Below are 23,894 nucleotides of genomic sequence, written 5' to 3'. Positions count from 1 at the left end.
AGCTGTATATGTACACGCCATCCAAGGTCTGTTTGACTCAATGCCCAGGCGTATCAAGGCCGTTATTACGGCCAGAGGTGCTTGTTCTGGATACTGATTTCTCAGTATCTATGCACGCAAATTGCGTGAAAATGTAATCACATGTCAGTTCTAGTATAATATATTTGTCCAATGAATACCCTTTTATCATCTGCATTTCCTCTTGATGTAGCAATTTTAATGGCCAGTAGTGTACTTACTCGATTTAATGTGCTCAAGATATTCACCACTACTGTCAATCAGATACTATACCTATATTTCTCTTTGTTTATAGGTATATGAAAGCTTGCAAAAAACTGCACTCCGCAGTTAACGGAATTGAGTGGAAATCCGCAACGGCTAAAAAAGTGAAAGCCTTATTTTCTACTTGAAGACGTCTACTTGCCACTCTTACAGAGGGTCTTTGAGGCCGGTGTGCCACTGTGCCCAGCACAGGCGGCTGGTCAGCTTGTTCAGTGTGAAGACGAGAGCGCTGGACGTGGGCGCTGCTAACATCGAGACGCCCAGCGCCCGTCGGCCCGTCACGGGAAACGAGCAGGAGGCATCCACAAGTGAGCCGAACAATGACTGTGTTGCCGCTAAGCTTCACGCTGCCCGTTCACCCCACCGCACCGCACCGCACGGATCGTAAACATGAACGCCTCGCTTTTACATTCACCTTTCCCGCTCAGTCAAGGTCAGTGGCTTCTCTTCTGGGGAAGGCGATCGTGAGAAATTTATGCATGCGTAACGAATCCTCCCCCCCTCCCCCCCAAAAAAAGCGATTTGCAGGATAACATTTGAACATTCGATACTCTTAAGACTTCTAATTATTTTCGTCGATTGCGTTCTACTCATTCTCACCTCCGTATTCCTTTAAAAACAACTGTTGTTGACACATTTGTATTTGATGTGGATACATCTTAATATGCCACCACTCTGTACTGACGGTTTAGAAATAGCAAATTTAAAACGATATTGAACAGTGTGTGCGGTAGTATCATTAGTTTCTATTCCCGCCTTCCACGGCTGATGTTGGAGCCCTCTATCTGCAAGAGCGCGCTTAGTGGCGAGACATTTCTCTCAGTGAAATCTGAGTATCGCACTCATAATGGACAGTGGAAACTGCAGCCATAAAGTACGTGCATTGTGTGAGTGACTGACAGCAGTGAAATACAACACGCCAGTTTCTCAGTTTTCACTGCGGACGTCCGTAAATGGTATTACTTATTCAAAGTTCCACGAAAATGATTCTATAAATATTGTTTACCCAGTGCAATTAGATACAAAAGCTTTCTGAGATGGAATACGCCTTCATTACCCAGAGATAAGCTATAAATTGAATGGTTGGCGGTCCTTGTCACTGAATGCTCGCTATATAAACTTTACCTACGAGTAATGCCAAGAGTGATTTTCATCAAGTTTCAGCTCTGAGAATGTTTAAAATGATAGACTACACTACTATCTACGAACAGACAAATTTTGGATCGCATGCCATGATTAGAGGTGGACCATTGATATACACTGAAGCGCCAAAGAAACTGGTATAGGCACGCGTATTCAAATACAAAGATACAGGGTGTTTCAAAAATGACCGGTATATTTGAAACGGCAATAAAAACTAAACGAGCAGCGATAGAAATACACCGTTTGTTGCAATATGCTTGGGACAACAGTACATTTTCAGGCGGACAAACTTTCGAAATTACAGTAGTTACAATTTTCAACAACAGATGGCGCTGCAAGTGATGTGAAAGATATAGAAGACAACGCAGTCTGTGGGTGCGCCATTCTGTACGTCGTCTTTTTGCTGTAAGCGTGTGCTGTTCACAACGTGCAAGTGTGCTGTAGACAACATGGTTTATTCCTTAGAACAGGGGATTTTTCTGGTGTTGGAATTCCACCGCCTAGAACACAGTGTTGTTGCAACAAGACGAAGTTTTCAACGGAGGTTTAATGTAACCAAAGGACCGAAAAGCGATACAATAAAGGATCTGTTTGAAAAATTTCAACGGACTGGGAACGTGACGGATGAACGTGCTGGAAAGGTAGGGCGACCGCGTACGGCAACCACAGAGGGCAACGCGCAGCTAGTGCAGCAGGTGATCCAACAGCGGCCTCGGGTTTCCGTTCGCCGTGTTGCAGCTGCGGTCCAAATGACGCCAACGTCCACGTATCGTCTCATGCGCCAGAGTTTACACCTCTATCCATACAAAATTCAAACGCGGCAACCCCTCAGCGCCGCTACCATTGCTCCACGAGACACATTCGCTAGCGATATAGTGCACAGGATTGATGACGGCGATATGCATGTGGGCAGCATTTGGTTTACTGACGAAGCTTATTTTTACCTGGACGGCTTCGTCAATAAACAGAACTGGCGCATATGGGGAACCGAAAAGCCCCATGTTGCAGTCCCATCGTCCCTGCATCCTCAAAAAGTACTGGTCTGGGCCGCCATTTCTGCCAAAGTAATCATTGGCCCATTTTTCAGATCCGAAACGATTACTGCATCACGCTATCTGGACATTCTTCGTGAATTTGTGGCGGTACAAACTGCCTTAGACGACACTGCGAACACCTCGTGGTTTATGCAAGATGGTGCCCGGCCACATCGCACGGCCGACGTCTTTAATTTCCTGAATGAATATTTCGATGATCGTGTGATTGCTTTGGGCTATCCGAAACATACAGGAGGCGGCGTGGATTGGCCTCCCTATTCGCCAGACATGAACCCCTGTGACTTCTTTCTGTGGGGACACTTGAAAGACCAGGTGTACCGCCAGAATCCAGAAACAATTCAACAGCTGAAGCAGTACATCTCATCTGCATGTGAAGCTATTGCGCCAGACACGTTGTCAAAGGTTTCGGGTAATTTCATTCGGAGACTACGCCATATTATTGCTACGCATGGTGGATATGTGGAAAATATCGTACTATAGAGTTTCCCAGACCGCAGCGCCATCTGTTGTTGAAAATTGTAACTACTGTAATTTCGAAAGTTTGTCTGCCTGAAAATGTACTGTTGTCCCAAGCATATTGCAACAAACGGTGTATTTCTATCGCTGCTCGTTTAGTTTTTATTGCCGTTTCAAATATACCGGTCATTTTTGAAACACCCTGTACGTAAACTGGCAGAATACGGCGCTGCGGTCGGCAACGTCTATATAAAACAATTGTCTGGCGCATTTGTTACGTCCGTTAGTGCTGCTAAAATGGCAGGTTATCGACTTTTAAGTGAGTTTGAACGTAGTGTTGTAGTCGGCGCACGAGCGATGGGACATAGCATCTCCGAGGTAGCGATGAAGTGACGATTTTGCCCTACGACCAATTCACGGGTGTACCACGAATATCAGGAATCTGGTAAAACATCAGATCTCCGCCATAGCTGCAGATGGAAAAAGATCCTGCAAAAACCAGACAATGACGTCTGAAGAGAACCGTTCAATGTGACGGAAGTGCGACCCTTACGCAAATTGCTGCAAGTATCAATGCTGGGCGATCAACAAATGTCAGCGTGCGAACCAAACGAAACATCATCGATATGGGCTTTCGGAACCAAAGGCCTACTCGTGTACCCTTGATGACTGCACAACACGAAGCTTTACGCCTCGCCTGGGCCCATCGGCACCGACATTGGACTGTTGATTACTGGAAACAAGTTATCTGGTCGGACGAGTCTCGTTTCAAATTGTACTGAGCTGATGGAGGTGTACGGGTATCGAGACAACCTCATGAATCCCTGGACCCTGCATGTCAGCAGGGGACTGTTCAAGCTGGTGGAGGCTCTCTAATGGTGGGGGACGTGTGCAGTTGGAGTGACATGGGACCCCCTCATACGTCTAGATGCGACTTGACAGATGACACGAACGTAAGCATCCTGTCTGATCACCTGCATCCATTCATGTCCATTGTGCTCTCCGACGGACTTTTGGGCAATTCCTCCAGGACTATGTGACACCCTACACGTCCAGAATTGCTACAGAATGGCTCCGGGAACACTCTTCTGAGTTTAAACACTTCCGTTGCCCACAAAACTCCCCAGACATGAACATTATCGAGCATATCTGGGATGCCGTGCAAAGTGCTGATCAGAAGAGATCTCCACCACCTCGTACTCTTAAGGATTTATGGACAGTCCTGCAGGATTCATGGCGTCAGTTCCCTCCAGTACTACTTCAGACATTAGTCGAGTCCATGCCACGTCCAATTGCGTCACTTCTGCTTGTTCGCTGGCGCCCTAGACGATATGAGGCAGCTGTACCAGTTTCTTTGGCTCTTCCTTGTATATCACTGAGCGATATTTGCTATAATTCTGCTCATTTCTTGGTTATTTTTGAGGAGAGTACAATGCTTGGTGACTCGGGAAGTTAAGAAACGAGTGGGAGCATTCGTTCGTTCCGTGGTCTGACTTGCCCTCAGGTCAGTCACAGAGGCTCCAGAGAAGGGACGTGGGTCACCAGGGCACTGCACGTCGCGGAAGAGGTTTGCTTTGGCGGCGGACGCGGTTTTCTCCCGTAATGCAGCTGCCCCTTAGCCACTGCAAGTCCCTAGTGTGTAACTGTGTGTGACGAATTCTCCTTCCTGTATACAGAAGTAGGAGTGGACCTCCAAGGTGATGCTTGGCCACTGTGAAAAAATTCGTTGCTTTTCCCTCCAGATCCTGTCATACAGTCAAGTGTTGCCCACCATCATGCTTAGGGGCGAAGGGTTCGACCAATGAGTGGAATATGGCCAGCGACCGACACCAACCTATTGCAGGTTAAGATCTGTAAGCCGAGAACTGGGAATTTCTGCAGGGTTCTTCTGTATTCACGTAAGTAAAGCGAAATTCTCGTTGGTCACAGTGGCAATAGCTGGGTGTCATCCATAAGATGAGGGGTTTTTTCTAAAAATGGGGAGCTAGGTTTAGAGGTTGATAAATTTGGGAACTGCGGTCCTGGCGCCGATTGGGGCCCACGCTCGCCGATTTTTGAGTAAGCACCGCATTCCGCATTAGCACTTCGACTTTCTGAGCAGGTCACAATTTGCAGGGTTTGCTACGCAACTTGTGTTGCCCGAGTAGTTGTATTGTTTCGCGGGCCTTGTACTTGTTTACTTTGCATTTGCGAGCTGCACATACACTCCTGGAAATGGAAAAAAGAACACATTGACACCGGTGTGTCAGACCCACCATACTTGCTCCGGACACTGCGAGAGGGCTGTACAAGCAATGATCACACGCACGGCACAGCGGACACACCAGGAACCGCGGTGTTGGCCGTCGAATGGCGCTAGCTGCGCAGCATTTGTGCAGCGCCGCCGTCAGTGTCAGCCAGTTTGCCGTGGCATACGGAGCTCCATCGCAGTCTTTAACACTGGTAGCATGCCGCGACAGCGTGGACGTGAACCGTATGTGCAGTTGACGGACTTTGAGCGAGGGCGTATAGTGGGCATGCGGGAGGCCGGGTGGACGTACCGCCGAATTGCTCAACACGTGGGGCGTGAGGTCTCCACAGTACATCGATGTTGTCGCCAGTGGTCGGCGGAAGGTGCACGTGCCCGTCGACCTGGGACCGGACCGCAGCGACGCACGGATGCACGCCAAGACCGTAGGATCCTACGCAGTGCCGTAGGGGACCGCACCGCCACTTCCCAGCAAATTAGGGACACTGTCGCTCCTGGGGTATCGGCGAGGACCATTCGCAACCGTCTCCATGAAGCTGGGCTACGGTCCCGCACACCGTTAGGCCGTCTTCAGCTCACGCCCCAACATCGTGCAGCCCGCCTCCAGTGGTGTCGCGACAGGCGTGAATGGAGGGACGAATGGAGACATGTCGTCTTCAGCGATGAGAGTCGCTTCTGCCTTGGTGCCAATGATGGTCGTATGCGTGTTTGGCGCCGTGCAGGTGAGCGCCACAATCAGGACTGCATACGACCGAGGCACACAGGGCCAACACCCGGCATCATGGTGTGGGGAGCGATCTCCTACACTGGCCGTACACCACTGGTGATCGTCGAGGGGACACTGAATAGTGCACGGTACATCCAAACCGTCATCGAACCCATCGTTCTACCATTCCTAGACCGGCAAGGGAACTTGCTGTTCCAACAGGACAATGCACGTCCGCATGTATCCCGTGCCACCCAACGTGCTCTAGAAGGTGTAAGTCAACTACCCTGGCCAGCACGATCTCCGGATCTGTCCCCCATTGAGCATGTTTGGGACTGGATGAAGCGTCGTCTCACGCGGTCTGCACGTCCAGCACGAACGCTGGTCCAACTGAGGCGCCAGGTGGAAATGGCATGGCAAGCCGTTCCACAGGACTACATCCAGCATCTCTACGATCGTCTCCATGGGAGAATAGCAGCCTGCATTGCTGCGAAAGGTGGATATACACTGTACTAGTGCCGACATTGTGCATGCTCTGTTGCCTGTGTCTATGTGCCTGTGGTTCTGTCAGTGTGATCATGTGATGTATCTGACCGCAGGAATGTGTCAATAAAGTTTCCCCTTCCTGGGACAATGAATTCACGGTGTTCTTATTTCAATTTCCAGGAGTGTATTAGCAAAGCTAGTAGCGTTTCCCAAGTAGTCTTCCACGTAGGTGAGTACGTCCTCATGGTGTTAACGGCACGTTGATGATAATACCGAGCTTCTACAGTGCTCTGTGTTTCAATACTTTTAGGTTACTTCGTGCTCTTTGTTTTAGAGCAGGTTCTCAGTCAACATTATGAGACTGTTATAATTACTTGTAGTCATACTGGCTACGTTTGGGAATCATGACTGTATGGAATATTACGTATCTGTATTTTCTGCTACGGGTCACTCCTATTTGTTTTATGTTTAATTTAACATAAAATGGCTCTGAGCACTATGGGACTCAACTTCTGAGGTCATTAGTCCCCTAGAACTTAGAACTAGTTAAACCTAACCTAAGGACATCACAAACATCCATGCCCGAGGCAGGATTCGAACCTGCGACCGTAGCGGTCTTGCGGTTCCAGACTGCAGCGCCTTTAATTTAACATAATGCAACGCGTTTCGAGAATGTTCTGCTCATTTTCAGTCGTTTATACATAGAGAAATTTGTTACTTAAAAATAAAATGTCTTAAAATAATTAACGTATGACATTTTGTTTGTTGTTCGTTGGTTAGCCACAACAGCAACTTCTCGGAGTAGTGAAGCAACTCAAATCACTTAATAAAAAGCAAGTATTCGCGCCCATACTGTATACCAATTAGGTTCCTTTCCGAATATGCTGATGCATTAGCTCCATACTTAACAATCATATACAACCGTCCGTTCGACGAAAGATCCGTACCCAAAGACTGGAAAGTTGCACAGGTCACACCAATAATCAAGAAAGGTAGTAGGAGTGATCCACTAAATTACAGGCCCATATCGTTGATGTCGATATGCAGCAGAATTTTGGAACATATATTGTGTTCGAACATTATGAATTACCTCGAAGAAAACTGTCTATTGACACACAGTCAACATGGGTTTAACAAACATCGTTCCTGTGAAACACAACTAGCTCTTTATTCACATGAAGTGCCGAGTGCTATTGGCAAGGGATTTCAGATCGATTCTGTATTTCTGGATTTCCGGAAGGCTTTTGGCACTGTAGCATACAAGCGGCTGGTAGTGAAATTGCGTGCTTATGGAATATCGTCTCAGTTATGTGACTGGATTTGTGATTTCCTGTCAGAGAGGTCACAGTTCGTAGTAATTGACGGAAAGTCATCGAATAAAACAGAAGTGATTTCAGGCGTTCCCCAAGGTAGTGTTATAGGCCATTTGCTGTTCCTTATCTATATAAACGATTTGGGAGACAATCTGAGCAGCCGTCTTCGGTTGTTTGCAGATGACGCTGCCGTTTATCGACAAATAAACAAACTGCAAAACGATTTAGAAGAAACATCGGAATGGTGCGAAAAGTGGCAGTTGACCCTAAATAACGAAAAGTCTGAGGTCATCAACATGAGAGCTAAAAGGAACTCGTTAAACTTCGGTTACACGATAAATCAGTCTAATCTAAAAGCCGTAAATTAAACTAAATACCTAGGTATTACAATTACGAACAGCTTAAATTGGAAAAAACACGCAGAAAATGTTGTGGGGAAGGCTACCCAAAGACTGCGTTTTATTGGCAGGGCACTTGGAAAATGTAACAGACCTGCTAAGGAGACTGCCTACATTACGCTTGTCCGTCCTCTTCTAGAATACTGCTGCGCGGTCTGGGATCCTTACCAGATAGGACTGACGGAGTGTATCGAAAAAGTTCAAAAAAAGGCAGCACGTTTTGTATTATCGCGAAATATGCGAGAGAGTGTCACAGAAATGATACAGGATTTGGGCTGGTAATCATTAAAAGAAAGGCGTTTTTCGTTGCGACGGAATCTTTGCACGAAATTCCAATCACCAACTTTCTCCTCCGAATGCGAAAATATTTTGTTGACACCGATCTAAATAGGGCGGAACGATCACCACGACAAAATAAGGGAAATCAGAGCTCGCACGGAAAGATATGGGTGTTCATTCTTTCCGCGCGCTATAAGAGATTGGAATAATAGGGAATTGTGAAGGTGGTTCGATGAACCTTTCCAGGCACTTAAATGTGATTTGCAGAGTATCCATGTAGATGTAGATGTAGACGTCACTGGACATCAATTTCTGGGCAACCAATGTCCCCTCCCCCTCTTCTCCTTATACGCCAGCCACCACACCAGCTGCGAACTATAGACAGAAAGTCCTACGCTAATTTAGTTCGACATTTTATTTTTAATTAACAATTTTCTGTATATACAGACGCCTGAAGGTGAGCAGAATATGCTCGAAACGCGTTGCAATATGTTAAATTAAACAAAAATAAATAAATAAATAAAAGTGACTGGTAGCAGAAAATAAAATTGAGTAATTGAGAGATTAGGTTTATTTAGCTGGAAATTTATTCTGTTATTTTAATGCGGTATGTGTCGAGCTCGTAGAATAAATAAATGAGTTATTAACCTGACACAAAGTTAGGAGCTTAGAACCATTCTGTTGTCTTATAACTGATCCTGGTTTGGCGACCCTCTAAAGACGAATACCATCCCCGCATTCTTTATTTGTCTGTCCCGCTTTGACTGTGTTCCATTGCAGAACAGGTGCCGACCCTTTTGTTTAAATATTAAATATGAGAGTATTCTGATCTGTGGCTATGAACTGTGATTTACGAGTATTACATGGAGGTTTTACTGCAACTGTACTTTTTCTGTATAACTCCCCCTGCATAAGAAAGAAGGCGAAGAGTTGTTTATCATGACATATGTCCATAAAGCCTGTTAAAAGTATTATTCATTCAGTTACTAGTTTCAGCTTGTAATACGACGATATAAGTTCGATACTGAACACAAAGTACTGCAAAGTAAAATACACAGCCACAAAAATTTAACAAATTCCATTGCTCGACATTATCTCGCCTGACTCTACCCAAGCCCCATGGCGGTACTGAAGTTGCGGCTGTCTTCGTGGTCTAACGGTCAAAAAACAATGTTATCAACTTGTAAACAGAAATGAGGGTTCCCTGTTTCACCCTTCACTTAACGACCGAGACCAGCAGCATTTGAATAGAGTTGTTAGTGGTAACAGACAAGCAACACTACGTGAAACAACACAAATAAATCTGGGACGTATGACGAGGGTGTTCGTTAGGACAGTGTGGCGAAATTTGGCGTTAATGTGCCATGGCAGCAGACGACATCACCTGCAGTGCCTCTCCTGGGTTTGTGAACGTATCGGTGGGGCCATAGGCGAAAGGAAAACCGTGGCCTGGTTAGATGAGTCCCGACTTCGGTTGGCAGAAGCTCATGGTGGGGTTCGAGTGTGGGGTAGACCCCACAAAGACATGGACCGAAGTTGTCAACAAGGCGCTGTGCAAGCTGATGGTGGCTACATAATGGTGCGGGCTGTGTTTTCGTGAATTAATTGGAGCCTCTGCTCCAAGTGAATCGATCATTGACTGCAAATGGTTATGTTCGTCCACTTAAAGAACATAAGCAGCCATTCATGGCCTTCATTTTCCCAAACAACGATGGAATTTTTATGGGCGACAGTGCCCCATGTCCCCAGCTAACAACTGTTCGTGATTAGATTGAAGAAGGCCAAATCGAACTAATGTTTTGACCACCCAGATCTTCCGATGTGAAGCTCATCGAAAATTTGTGGGACATAGTTGAGAGGTCATTTCGTGGACAAAATAGTGATTCTGTAACACTTTCGTAATTACGGGTGCATTTTGGATAATTCGAGCGAATAATGTGGCCACGCAGATCGGCTGACACGAATCCCATTGAAAACATTTATGGGACGAAATCGAGCGGTCAATTGCACGAAATCCTGCTCTGGCAAGGTCTTCAAAATTATGGACGGCTGTAGAGGCAGAATGACTCAGTATTTCTGCAAGTGAACTCCAACGACTTGTTGAGCCCCTGCCGAGTTCCTTCACTACACAGGGCTAAAGAGTCTGACACGGTATTAGGGGGAGTCCCATGACAATTGTCACTCCAGTGTACCTCAGCTCGCCAGGTGAAGCAGCCGCTCGCAGCAAACTGTCCAGCACATGACCACTGTACACTACTGGCCATTAAAATTGCTACACCACGAAGATGACGTGCTACAGACGCGAAATATAACCGACAGGAAAAAGATGCTGTGATATGCAAATGATTAGCTTTTCAGAGCATTCACACAAGGTTGGCCCCTGTGGCGACACCTACAACGTCCTGACATGAGTAAAGTTTCCAACCGATTTCTTATACAGAAACAGCAGTTGACCGGCGTTGCCTGGTGAAACGTTGTTGCGATGCCTCCGTAAGGAGGAGAAATGCGTACCATCACGTTTCCGACTTTGATAAAGGTCGGATTGTAGCCTATCGCGATTGCGGTTTATCGTATCGCGACATTGCTGCTCGCGTTGGTCGAGATCCAATGACTGTTAGCAGAATATGGAATCGGTGGGTTCATGAGGGCAATACGCTACGCCGTGCTGCATCCCAACGGCCTCGTATCAGTAGCAGTCGAGAAGACAGGCATCTTATCCGCATGGCTGTAACGGATCGTGCAGCCACGTCTCGATCCCTGAGTCAACATATGCGGACGTTTGCAACACAACAACCATCTGCACGAACAGATCGACGACGTTTGCAGCAGCATGGACTATCAGCTCGGAGACCGTGGCTGCGGTTACCCATGACGCTGCATCACAGACAGGAGCGCCTACGATGGCGTACTCAACGACGAACCTGGGTCCACGAATGGCAAAGCGTCATTTTTTCGGATTAATCCAGGTTCTGTTTACAGCATCATGATAGTCGCATCCGTGTTTGGCGACATCGGGGTGAGCGCACATTTGAAGCGTGTATTCGTCATCGCCATATTGGCGTATACCCGGCATGATGGTATCGGGTGCCACCGGTTACACGTCTCTCACCTCTTGTTCGCACTGACGGCACTATGAACAGTGGACGTTACATTTCAGATGTGTTACGACCCGTGGCTCTACCCTTCATTCGATCCCTGCGAAACCCTACATTTCAGCAGGATAATGCACGACCGCTTGTTGCAGGTCCTTTACGGGCCTTTCTGGATTCAGAAAATCTTCGACTGCTGCCCTGGCCAGCACATTCTCCAGATCTCTCACCAATTGAAAACATCTGGGCAATGGTGGCCGAGCAACTGGCTCGTCACAATACGCCAGGCACTACTCTTGATGAACCGTGGTATCGTGTTTAAGCTGCGTGGGCAGCTGTACCTGTACACGTCATACAAGCTCTGTTTGACTCTATGCCCAGGCGTATCAAGGCCGTTATTACGGCCAGAGGTGGTTCTTCTGGGTACTGATTTCTCAGGATCTATGCACCCAAATTGTGTGAAATATGTAATCACATGTCAGTTCTAGTATGATATATTTGTCCAATGAATACCCGTTTATCATCTGCATTTCTTCCTGGTGTAGCAATTTTAATGGCCTGTAGTGGAACTTCAGTGTACCTCAACTCGCCAGCTGAAGCAGTGGCCAGCAGCAAGCCGCGCTCGGCAGTGCTCAGTATGTCAGCCAGCGGCGACCCGTGGGCGCTGAAAGAGCAGTCGGCTCGCCAGCCGGCCGGCCATTGTCTCCCGATTTAACGGCGTTATCGAGCGGTCGAGAGCTGTCATTCACAGACTGCAGTAGCAGCAGCAGCCGAGGCGCGCTGACGCTAAGCTAGGCGCAGCGCGCCGACGACAATAAATTAGGCACAAACAGCGTAATGAGGGGGCGTGGCTCGGCCCGTCGCCCAGACTGGTAATCGCAGTAATTACAACGCAACGCGTATCGCACGCCGTGGGATCCGGCAAGGAGTGGGGGCAGAGGCGGTGCTGAACACGTCTCAGCGGCCTATAATGTATATGTTACCGGCATTCTGTGAAATCCGGCATTCCGTAGAATGCCTCGGTAACGTATTGTTGTTGTTGTTGTTGTTGTTGTTCTTGTGGTCTTCAGTCCAGAGACTGGTTTGATGCAGCTCTCCATGCTACTCTATCCTGTGCAAGCTTCTTCATCTCCCAGTACCTACTGCAACCTACATCCTTCTGAATCTGCTTAGTGTATTCAACTCTTGGTCTCCCTCTACGATTTTTACCCTCCATCCTGCCCTCCAGTACTAAATTGGTGATCCCTTGATGCCTCAGAACGTCTTACCAACCGATCCTTTCTTCTTGTCAAGTTGTGCCACGAACTCCTTTTCTCCCCAATTCTATTAAATACCTCCTCATTAGTTATGTCATCTACCCATCTAATCTTCAGCATGCTTCTGTAACATCACATTTCGAAAGCTTCTATTCTCTTCTTGTGTAAGTTATTTATCGTCCACGTTTCACTTCTATACGTGGCTACACTCCATACAAATACTTTCAGGAAAGACTTCCTGACACTTAAATCAATACTCGATGTTAACAAATTTCTCTTCTTCAGAAACGCTTTCCTTGCCATTGCCAGTCTACTTTTTATATCCTCCCTACTTCGACCATCATAATTTATTTTGCTCCCCAAATAGCAAAACTCCTTTACTACTTTAAGTGTCTCATTTCCTAATCTAATTCCCTCAGCATCACCGGTCGTATAGAATGACTAAAATCGAACGTCGAAGTATCAAAATGATATTTTATACATTGCCTTGGTATTGTATACTTTGCCGGACTATCTGCTGGCAAAGGATGTAATACGCCTAATCCCGCCAATGTTTTCCCTCCACCACCGTTTTCGGTGACGTTCGGGTTATTTAATGGTTGTTGTCTCCGCAACCAGCGAATTGTTGAACGACAGATATCGCCGTAATAGTTCTCCAGTGTATGGCATCCGGCTGAAGATCCACAGACGCCCTCTCGTCATCCTTTCCCGTTGTTCTTAACTTACCGCCGGCCGCTGTGGCCGAGCGGTTCTAGGCGCTTCAGTCCGGAACCGCGCTGCTGCTACGGTTGCAACTTCGAATCCTGCCTCGGACATGGGTGTGTGCGATGTCCTTAGGTTGGTCAGGTTTAAGTAGTTCTAAGTTCTAGGGGACTGATGACCACAGATGTTAAGTCCCTTAGTGCTCAGAGCCATTTGAACCATATTTTTCGACTCACCATATGGAAAGGGAGTGAGGTGCCAAGACACGAATCACGGCATGCTGACATGCAATGACGGTTCTGCGGTGAATTATCTCAAGTAGGAGCCAATGCTGCTAAAAGCTGCGTTTTCCTAACGGAAACTAGTTACCAAAAGTTGGCCAACGATATGAAAATAAGACGACCATGAAGGATCCAAGGGTGCCAATTGGCTGCCGAAATACTATGACGGAACGATGGTCTAGAGTAAGACTAAGCTGATCTATTCTGCTAAAGAAGGTATTTTACGTCACGGACTCCAAGTTATTTGAAATATTCCAGGAGACCCATTTGGCTACTGGTCATGGAGGGCGGGACAAGATGTTGAATGAACTTTCACCCAAGTATAAGAACATTGCCCGTGTGCTACTGAGCTGTACAATCACCTCTGTGAGCCTTGCTAGAAGAATCAAAAAGATGTTAAAAATCTGCTGTGACAAGCCAATGGTGTTTTCGGAATTCAGTTACCGTTGTCAGGTCGATCTCACTGATTTTCAGTCCCATCCTGATAGAGGTTACAAGTCTGTAATGCTCTGCCAAGATCATCTTACGAAGTTTGTAGTATCAGGTCTCTGAAGTTACAGAGAGAGGAAGAAGTAGCCTACAGCCTCATCAACATAAATGGTACTGATCATTCTGTATAATGCGTATAAATAGTGTAGAATGCCGAAACAAGCATATAATATTTTTACAAAAAATTTTTATTTCATAGTTTGCCTAAAACCATTAGCAGATTCCTCGACTTGCGCCATAGGGTGGTGGGGGTTCGGGTTCCGCTGGATAGGTCAGGAGTCCACTACACGCAACAAGCGGCTACACGGGTAGCAGGGGTTGTGTGGCGTGGGCTGGGCGGTTTTTTAGGTTGGATGGCCTTGGGCAAGTACAGAAAGGACAACAGCCTCAACGAGTGCGGGGCAAAGTCAGGACATGCGGGGACCAAGCAGCAATCGGTATTGTAATTGTCAACTGTCGAAGCTGCGTTGGTAAAGTACCGGAACTTCAAGCGCTGATAGAAAGCACCGAAGCTGAAATCGTTACAGGTACAGAAAGCTGGCTGAATCCAGAGATAAATTCTGCAGAAATTTTTATAAAGGTACAGACTGTGTTTAGAAAGGATAGATTGCATGCAACCGGTGGTGGAGTGTTCGTCGCTGTTAGTAGTAGTTTATCCTGTAGTGAAGTAGAAGTGGATAGTTCCTGTGAATTATTATGGGTGGAGGTTACACTCAACAACCGAGCTAGGTTAATAATTGGCTCCTTTTACCGACCTCCCGACTCAGCAGCATTAGTGGCAGAACAACTGAGAGAAAATTTGGAATACATTTCACATAAATTTTCTCAGCATGTTATAGTCTTAGGTGGAGATTTAAATTTACCAGATATAGACTGGGACACTCAGATGTTTAGGACGGGTGGTAGGGACAGAGCATCGAGTGACGTTATACTGAGTGCACTATCCGAAAATTACCTCGAGCAATTAAACAGAGAACCGACTCGTGGAGATAACATCTTGGACCTACTGATAACAAACAGACCCGAACTTTTCGACTCTGTAAGTGCAGAACAGGGAATCAGTGATCATAAGGCCGTTGCAGCATCCCTGAATATGGAAGTTAATAGGAATATAAAAAAAGGGAGGAAGGTTTATCTGTTTAGCAAGAGTAATAGAAGGCAGATTTCAGACTACCTAACAGATCAAAACGAAAATTTCTGTTCCGACACTGACAATGTTGAGTGTTTATGGAAAAAGTTCAAGGCAATCGTAAAATGCGTTTTAGAGAGGTACGTGCCGAGTAAAACTGTGAGGGACGGGAAAAACCCACCGTGGTACAACAACAAAGTTAGGAAACTACTGCGAAAGCAAAGACAGCTTCACTCCAAGTTTAAATGCAGCCAAAACCTCAGAGACAAACAGAAGCTAAACGATGTCAAAGTTACCGTAAGTAGGGCTATGCGTGAAGCGTTCAGTGAATTCGAAAGTAAAATTCTATGTACCGACTTGACAGAAAATCCTAGGAAGTTCTGGTCTTACGTTAAATCAGTAAGTAGCTCGAAACAGCATATCCAGACACTCCAGGATGATGATGGCATTGAAACAGAGGATGACACGCGTAAAGCTGAAATACTAAACACCTTTTTCCAAAGCTGTTTCACGGAGGAAGACCGCACTGCAGTTCCTTCTCTAAATCCTCGCACAAACGAAAAAATGGCTGACATCGAAATAAGTGTCCAAGGAATAGAAAAGCAACTGGAATCACTCAACAGAGGAAAGTCCACTGGACCTGACGGGATACCAATTCGATTCTACACAGAGTACGCGAAAGAACTGGCCCCCCTTCTAACAGCCGTGTACCGCAAGTCTCTAGAGGAACGGAGGGTTCCAAATGATTGGAAAAGAGCACAGGTAGTCCCAGTCTTCAAGAAGGGTCGTCGAGCAGATGCGCAAAACTATAGACCTATATCTCTGACGTCGATCTGTTGTAGAATTTTAGAACATGTTTTTTGCTCGAATATCATGTCGTTTTTGGAAACCCAGAATCTACTATGTAGCAATCAACATGGATTCCGGAAACAGCGATCGTGTGAGACCCAACTCGCTTTATTTGTTCGTGAGACCCAGAAAATATTAGATACAGGCTCCCAGGTAGATGCTATTTTTCTTGACTTCCGGAAGGCGTTCGATACAGTTCCGCACTGTCGCCTGATAAACAAAGTAAGAGCCTACGGAATATCAGACCAGCTGTGTGGCTGGATTGAAGAGTTTTTAGCAAACAGAACACAGCATGTTGTTATCAATGGAGAGACGTCTACAGACGTTAAAGTAACCTCTGGCGTGCCACAGGGGAGTGTTATGGGACCATTGCTTTTCACAATATATATAAATGACCTAGTAGATAGTGTCGGAAGTTCCATGCGGCTTTTCGCGGATGATGCTGTAGTATACAGAGAAGTTGCAGCATTAGAAAACTGCAGCGAAATGCAGGAAGATCTGCAGCGGATAGGCACTTGGTGCAGGGAGTGGCAACTGACCCTTAACATAGACAAATGTAATGTATTGCGAATACATAGAAAGAAGGATTCTTTATTGTATGATTATATGATAGCGGAACAAACACTGGTAGCAGTTACTTCTGTAAAATATCTGGGAGTATGCGTGCGGAACGATTTGAAGTGGAATGATCATATAAAATTGTTGGTAAGGCGGGTACCAGGTTGAGATTCATTGGGAGAGTGCTTAGAAAATGTAGTCCATCAACAAAGGAGGTGGCTTACAAAACACTCGTTCGACCTATACTTGAGTATTGCTCATCAGTGTGGGATCCGTACCAGATCGGGTTGACGGAGGAGATAGAGAAGATCCAAAGATGAGCGGCGCGTTTCGTCACAGGGTTATTTGGTAACCGTGATAGCGTTACGGAGATGTTTAGCAAACTCAAGTGGCAGACTCTGCAAGAGAGGCGCTCTGCATCGCAGTGTAGCTTGCTCGCCAGGTTTCGACAGGGTGCGTTTCTGGGTGAGGTATCGAATATATTGCTTCCCCCTACTTATACCTCCCGAGGAGATCACGAATGTAAAATTAGAGAGATTAGAGCGCGCATGGAGGCTTTCAGACAGTCGTTCTTCCCGCGAACCATACGCGACTGGAACAGGAAAGGGAGGTAATGACAGTGGCACGTAAAGTGCCCTCCGCCACACACCGTTGGGTGGCTTGCGGAGTATAAATGTAGATGTAGATGTATTCTACACGTTATCTAGGCATTATACCAGTAACATATACATCAGAATTCCGTATCTGGACCGTGAAGTGAGCATAGAAACACGCTGCATTCCATTTCCTTTTTTATTCTGTTGCCTTATAAGAGCGCCATTCTGTAAATTGATGCCAGCCATGGAACACGTATATGAGCGGGAACTGGTGCTATGAATTTAAAGACAGTGGCAGGCAGACGCACAAAACCTTAGTTATGTATCGCCGTCGTCAGTCTATTGCAGTATTTTAGAACACGTTTTACGCTCTCGTATTGTGGTCTTCCTGGAGACTGAAAATTGTAGACATCAACATGGATCGTGTGAAATCTGCTTGCACAGAAAGTTACGTGGTAACGACGGTTTAACTTAGAATACAAGCCTCTGTGAAATGTAACATTTCTCACTGCAGGATGTAAACGTCAAGGTAATTGCTGGAAAAAGTCCTAGGACTGAGACTCCTATTTTTTGAATCCAACTGCCAAGTTCTGCAGCCGAAGTCTGACGCTACCTTTTCTTTCCTTCGTTCCGACAGGTCCACTTGAACAGATGGTTCAAATGGCTCGGAGCACTGTGGGACTTAACTTCTGAGGTCATCAGTCTCCTAGAACGTAGAACTATTTAAACCTAACTAACCTAAGGACATCACAGACATCCATGCCCGAGGCAGGATTCGAACCTGCGACCGCAGCGGTCGCGCGGTTCCAGACTGTAGCGCCTAGAGCTGCTCGGCCATTCCGGCGGCTCTTGAACAGATGTCTTTATATTTTCGCATAAAAAGTTTAGCTTGGCACCTTGTAGCGTGCTTTGCGTTTTTCTTATCTTTGAAAGATTAAAAACTGTGGCTGTAGTTTCTTGGAAAACAATTTTTTCATTTTAAGAAAAACAGCGATGAATTTTTCTCTCTTTTGGTACTTCATGAGAAGTTTCCTAGTTTCCTGTAAGATATGAAAGCGTACTATAGGTAATGAAACTCAGAATTATATAAAACTTTATTTCTCATTATTCTTGTTTTAACTTGAGATGCTTATTTTACGGCGGACGTAAATTTAATGAAATATAGGTAATAAAAGAACGAAGGAGATGGCCAGAAAAATGTAAAAAATATCCGACAGCGTACTGTATATATAATTCCTTTGTTATGCTGGTGCACAATACCGTGCGCATTTTTCATCTTCCAGTTAATCGTGTTTGTGTCTTAGGATCGAGTGTGCCTCTGTCTCTTTCGTCTGCTAGCTTCTTTTGCGTCCAAGGTGGTATGTCATAGTTACAAACATAGTTTTATAGAAAACCTACATTTATGTCCCTTTGTTAGATACAACGCAACATGTACAACTGACAAATAACCAACAGCAGGAGTTACTTTTTATTCTAAGATTCACTGACTTGGCCAATAGGAGTAGGCATTTCAAGGTGAAAGTTTGTGACGATGTTCCATTGCTGTGCATCCCACCGCCATTGCCAATTACAGGTTTTGCACTGTCTTCCAAGTTGACTAAGACGCACAAACACTCTCATCAAAAGTATCCGGACACCCGTGTGGGAAACGGAATTTCCCACTAGATGTCACGAGTGGCAGACCCGCCAATATAGGCTGAAGCGCCAAAGAAACTGCTATAGGCATACGTATTCAAAAACAGAGATATCTAACTGGGCGGAATACGGCGCTGTGGTCGCAACGCGTATATAACATAACAAGTGTCGGGGCAGTTGTTAGATCGGTTACTGTTGCTACAACGGCAGGTCATCAAGATTTAACTGAGTTTGAACGTGGTGTTATAGTCGGCGCACGAGCGATGGGACACAGCATCTCCGAGGTAGCGATGAAGTGGGGATTTTATCGTACGACCATTTTACGAGTGTACCGTGAAGTCAGGAATTCGGTAAAACATCAAATCTCCGACATCGCTGCGACCGAAAAGAGGTCCTGCAAGAACAGGACCAACAAGGACTGAAGAGAATCGTTCGACGTGACACAAGTGCAACCTTTCCGCAAATTGCTGCAGATTTCAGTGCTGGGCCATTTACGAGTGTCAGCGTCCGAACCATCCAACGAAACATCATCGATATGGGCTTTCGGGGCCGAAGGCCCACTCGTGTACCCTTGATGACTGCAAGACACAAAGCTTTACGCCTCGCCTGGGCCTGTCAACACAGGCATTGCACTGTTGACTGGAAACAACCTGATCGGTCGAGTCTCATTTCAAATTGTATCAAGCGGATGGACGTGCACGGGTATGGAGACAACCTGATGAATCCATGCATCCTGGATGTCAGCAGGAGACTGTTCAAGCTGGTGGAGGCTCTGTAATGGTGTGCACCATGTGCAGTTGGAGTAATACGGGACCCCAGATACGTCTAGATACGACTCTGACAGGTGACACGTGCGTAAGCATCCTGTCTGATCATCTGCATCCATTGATGTCCATTGTGCTTTCCGACGGACTTGGGCAATTTGTAACACCTCCGTTTATTTATCCCGACCTGATCTGATCGAATAGCAGCCCAATAATTATTATAAATGTGACCGTGTACCTAATGGGGCTGGCAATCGGAATTGACTGCTACGGAAGTTGTTACTTTCCAGTTCGTCCTTCTCAATACTGTAATAATGAAATGTCTGGTAACAAGAAAAACACCAACACAGTTTCACTAATTACGAACCTATATTCGTCTCAAAAACACAAAAAGGAGGAGACAGCCACTGCCTTCGTCATACAAATCTAATTACGGCTAATCTCAGCACAGGCTTCTTCATTTTCCATTATCATCACACGCTAATCCATCACTGCATCCAACACTGCAATCCAACACTACAGTCCAAGGTGATGCCGGCGCGGTAGACGCGAAACCAAAATATCGGCACTAAAAATGTCACTGACCACTTCCGTAATGATACTTCTTCCCTTTCCCGGTATTATTTCTAGTACAAAGGGGTTTAACCACGGCGATGGCGACTCCCTTCTCCGTTAAAGCCTTGCATTACAACAACTGGCCTCCACACACCTCTACCCGCAACATGGCACTCGCTCAACTCCACACTCGCTCTCGCAACACGACACAATCGATTGTTCGCCCTATCGACCTGTGCCGAGTGCAAATTTATAGTAAGGGCCTACAGACCCCTTACATCCCCGCCCTCGAAAACTTCTTTGGAGCCACTGCCGTAAAAGAATCGGCAAGGAAATTAGATATCATTACATCTGAACAAAACACACAGCATAAATAATTAATGAAATTACAATGTACCAAATAATCCCTCGACTCCAGCAGTGGGCTGCCTCCATAATAATATTCTACAAAAGGTTACTACATCTCACAAACATGGCATTGTCCAAATCACAATTTTTTATCAAGCAGCAATAATCCTCTATAGTCCATATTGAATGTAACACACAACATACAATCAAAAATTATTACGTGAACACATGACATATGAGTTATTATATTACAAATTAGTTGTACAGGTTTTACACCCATTCTCAGGTAATCGTCGATATGAAATATGAAGTTCTAGTTATAATACATCAGAAAATACAATGCAAATAAACATTCCCCTTTTTCAAATGTCCGTTTAACAACTAAATGTTCTAAACATGTCTTAGTAGGTTTATTCTGGTCCTTGTCGCTCTCACTCCTGACCGGACCTCATCTGGAGTGTCATTCAGTTTTCCGGTCTCTCCGCCTCTTCTATATGCACTGTGTCATTCATTCGCCTATCCCTTCCTCTCTCATGATCTCTTGGTTCTTCACTCCTTCTCCAATCATTTCTCCATTGCCGTTCACCACCATGGTTCCTATACTTATGGCCACCACCTCTTCCTCTATAATCAAACGAATTATTAAAATGATTCCTTTGGTCACTACTTCCCTCTCGGTTTTGACCATTATCTTTATTGTGTTCCTGTGATCGAACAGATTCCAACTGTTCCAGTATCTCCATCAAGGCCTCCCTATCTTTAATTAGGCTCCTGGATACAGTTTCTGGCATTCTCCGGCTCAATCTTCTTTTTATCGCTGATATCATTATGTCATCACTCAGGGGTTGTTCCAGGGTCTCGTTCAATTCCCACAAATGTTCGGCAAACTCTCTCAACGTTCCTCTCCATGTATTAAGTGACTTGCTGTGTAGTAGGTCCTCAAGTGCTGCACACTGATGACTTTTGGACCAGTATTTCTTCAAGAATTACCCTTCAAACTGATCATAACTAGTAGTCCCTTCCTTCTTCCTGACTCCCCAAGTGAAGGCCTCACCTTCCATCCTATCTATTGCAAATTGAATCCTGTCTGCGTCTTTGAAATGTGCTGGGAAAACTCCTTTTAACCATTTCATAAATATCATTGGGTGCAACCATCCTTTCGGTTTAAACTTCTGCCCTGTATTATTCTGGACGTACCGATTATCACTGCTCATCAAGGTAACGACTCTACCTTCCCCAACGGTTAAAGTGGCATTGCTAATTCGTTTATCAATTTCTTCTGTCTTGCTCTCCAATTGTTGCACTCCCTGTTGTAATTGCCTGACCTCCATTGCAACCCTCTTGTTATCCTTTTCTCGTTGCACGGCTATAGCATTTCTCAGATTGACAGCCAGTTGGTTTTGCCTATCTCCTATCCCCTTAACCGCATCATTGCATTGTTTCTGCATCTGCGTCACCTCGGCGATTCGATGATTGCAATTTGTTTCCACTTCGGTGATCCTTTCTCCCAATTCGGCTTTAGTTTCTTCAATATCGTCTTCTATCTTTTTTGTTAACTTTCCTTCCATCTTCTCCACGTCTCCCTGGACTTGGTCTAAGCTCTTCTGTAGCTTACTCTCTCTCTTGTTGATGTCCATCTTCAGTCGTTCTTGTAACTCCTGCATTTCCTTCTTCAGATTATATTATATCTTCATTTGCGATGTTTTGATCTCTTGTGCAAGAGTTTCCTTAAATGATTTTTCTAAGCTTTCTCTAGTTTCTTGTAAACCTTTCTCTAATGATTTGCGGAATATTTCTTCCCTTTCTCTAGTTTCTTGTAAACTTTTCTCTAATGATTTGCGGAATATTTCTTCCCTCACTTTTGTTGCCTCGGTTTCCTTTAACAAGTCTGCTAACATCGACCGTATATCCTCACCCTCTGAAACTGGCTTACCTCTCGTCGTTTGTCCCGGTGTCTCAGGGTAACTAGTTGAATGTGCTAATGGGCTTTCTAATGACAATCCGTAATCACTGATTCCTGAATCATCTCTGTCTTCCTGTCCTATCGCTTTCTTTTCAGCTACTGCCTCACAAACCTCCTGCTTATCTTCGGTAGACATGTTTGGTTTATTTTTAATGCACTGGCAAGTAATATAAAATAAACTGTAGTAACCCAAAACACTCCTAATTACCGCGAAACTAATCAAACAGTAACTGCAGTATCTTCAGTTAATCCCAAAATTGATACAATACGTATGAGTACTGAACATAACGACTCTCATAACCTAATAATTTAAAATATCAATTTTCACATACACAGTTTATGTAAAATGTTTTAAATAAGACAAATCACACCATTCATTAAATCTATAAATGTAAAATCCCCAAAAACAATGAGCATATCTGTATAATCACCATTTAGACAGCGCAGCATGCATCAATAAGTATGCTATATTTCAGAGTATGTTTCGCAAACTTTTCGGAAATTACTGTAATTGGGCACTTCTCCTAAGGTCAAACACAGTTCAAAACTGTTTATTTATCGTGAAGACAGTATACTGCAATTTAATGTTATGCTAACCAGTTGTCTTCACTCACCAACTGACGTTACCACGAGTCGCGATGTTTTGACGTTTGAAGTGGGCGTGGCGCTGTACTGCCGCCGGAGCCGCGTGAAGTCGCACTGAAGATCTGTGGCGAGTCGTCGTAGTTCTCAGTCGGCCACTCCGTGGCGCTGCAGGCGGGCGTAGTTTGTAATTCGGCCGCTAGATGCCGGGTTGGCGCTCGGTGTCTCGAAGTCGCGCTGATCGCTGTCAGTGTAGTGCGTCTGCGCCTGACCTACTCCTTGCACAGGTAGTTGGGATAACGTGTGAAATCACCTCGCGGATTGAAGCTCTTTGGCGCAGCTGCTGCACGGGTCTGCGTGACGTCATTCAACAATTGCGTCGCCACATAAATTGTCGCCTGAATAACAGTTTATGGGTCCACATGAATTTGCTCGATTTTCATTATTCAAAAAGCAATTTCGATCATAACATTACTACTAAACACTTCTTTAAACCTTTCGTGACGAATTCTTGGTTCGTTTTGTTGTGGTAATGTTCACACGTGTCTTTCTTTGGTGTTCACTTTTCACAGCTTTTCGCGCGGATTTACGCGTTTGCACATTGTAACACAGTTTATCAACACTATTACTCTTATCTAATATGGCGGAAAAACAGTTTATTCACAATCGTAAGATGCTATTACTTCGTATTGTTCGAAATGCACTGTTTCTTGTCGCGATTTTAAAGTTTAT

This window comes from Schistocerca nitens, chromosome 6 (genome assembly GCF_023898315.1).
Source record: "Schistocerca nitens isolate TAMUIC-IGC-003100 chromosome 6, iqSchNite1.1, whole genome shotgun sequence".
In the NCBI taxonomy this organism is placed as follows: domain Eukaryota; kingdom Metazoa; phylum Arthropoda; class Insecta; order Orthoptera; family Acrididae; genus Schistocerca; species Schistocerca nitens.
This window is presented reverse-complemented; position numbering follows the sequence as displayed.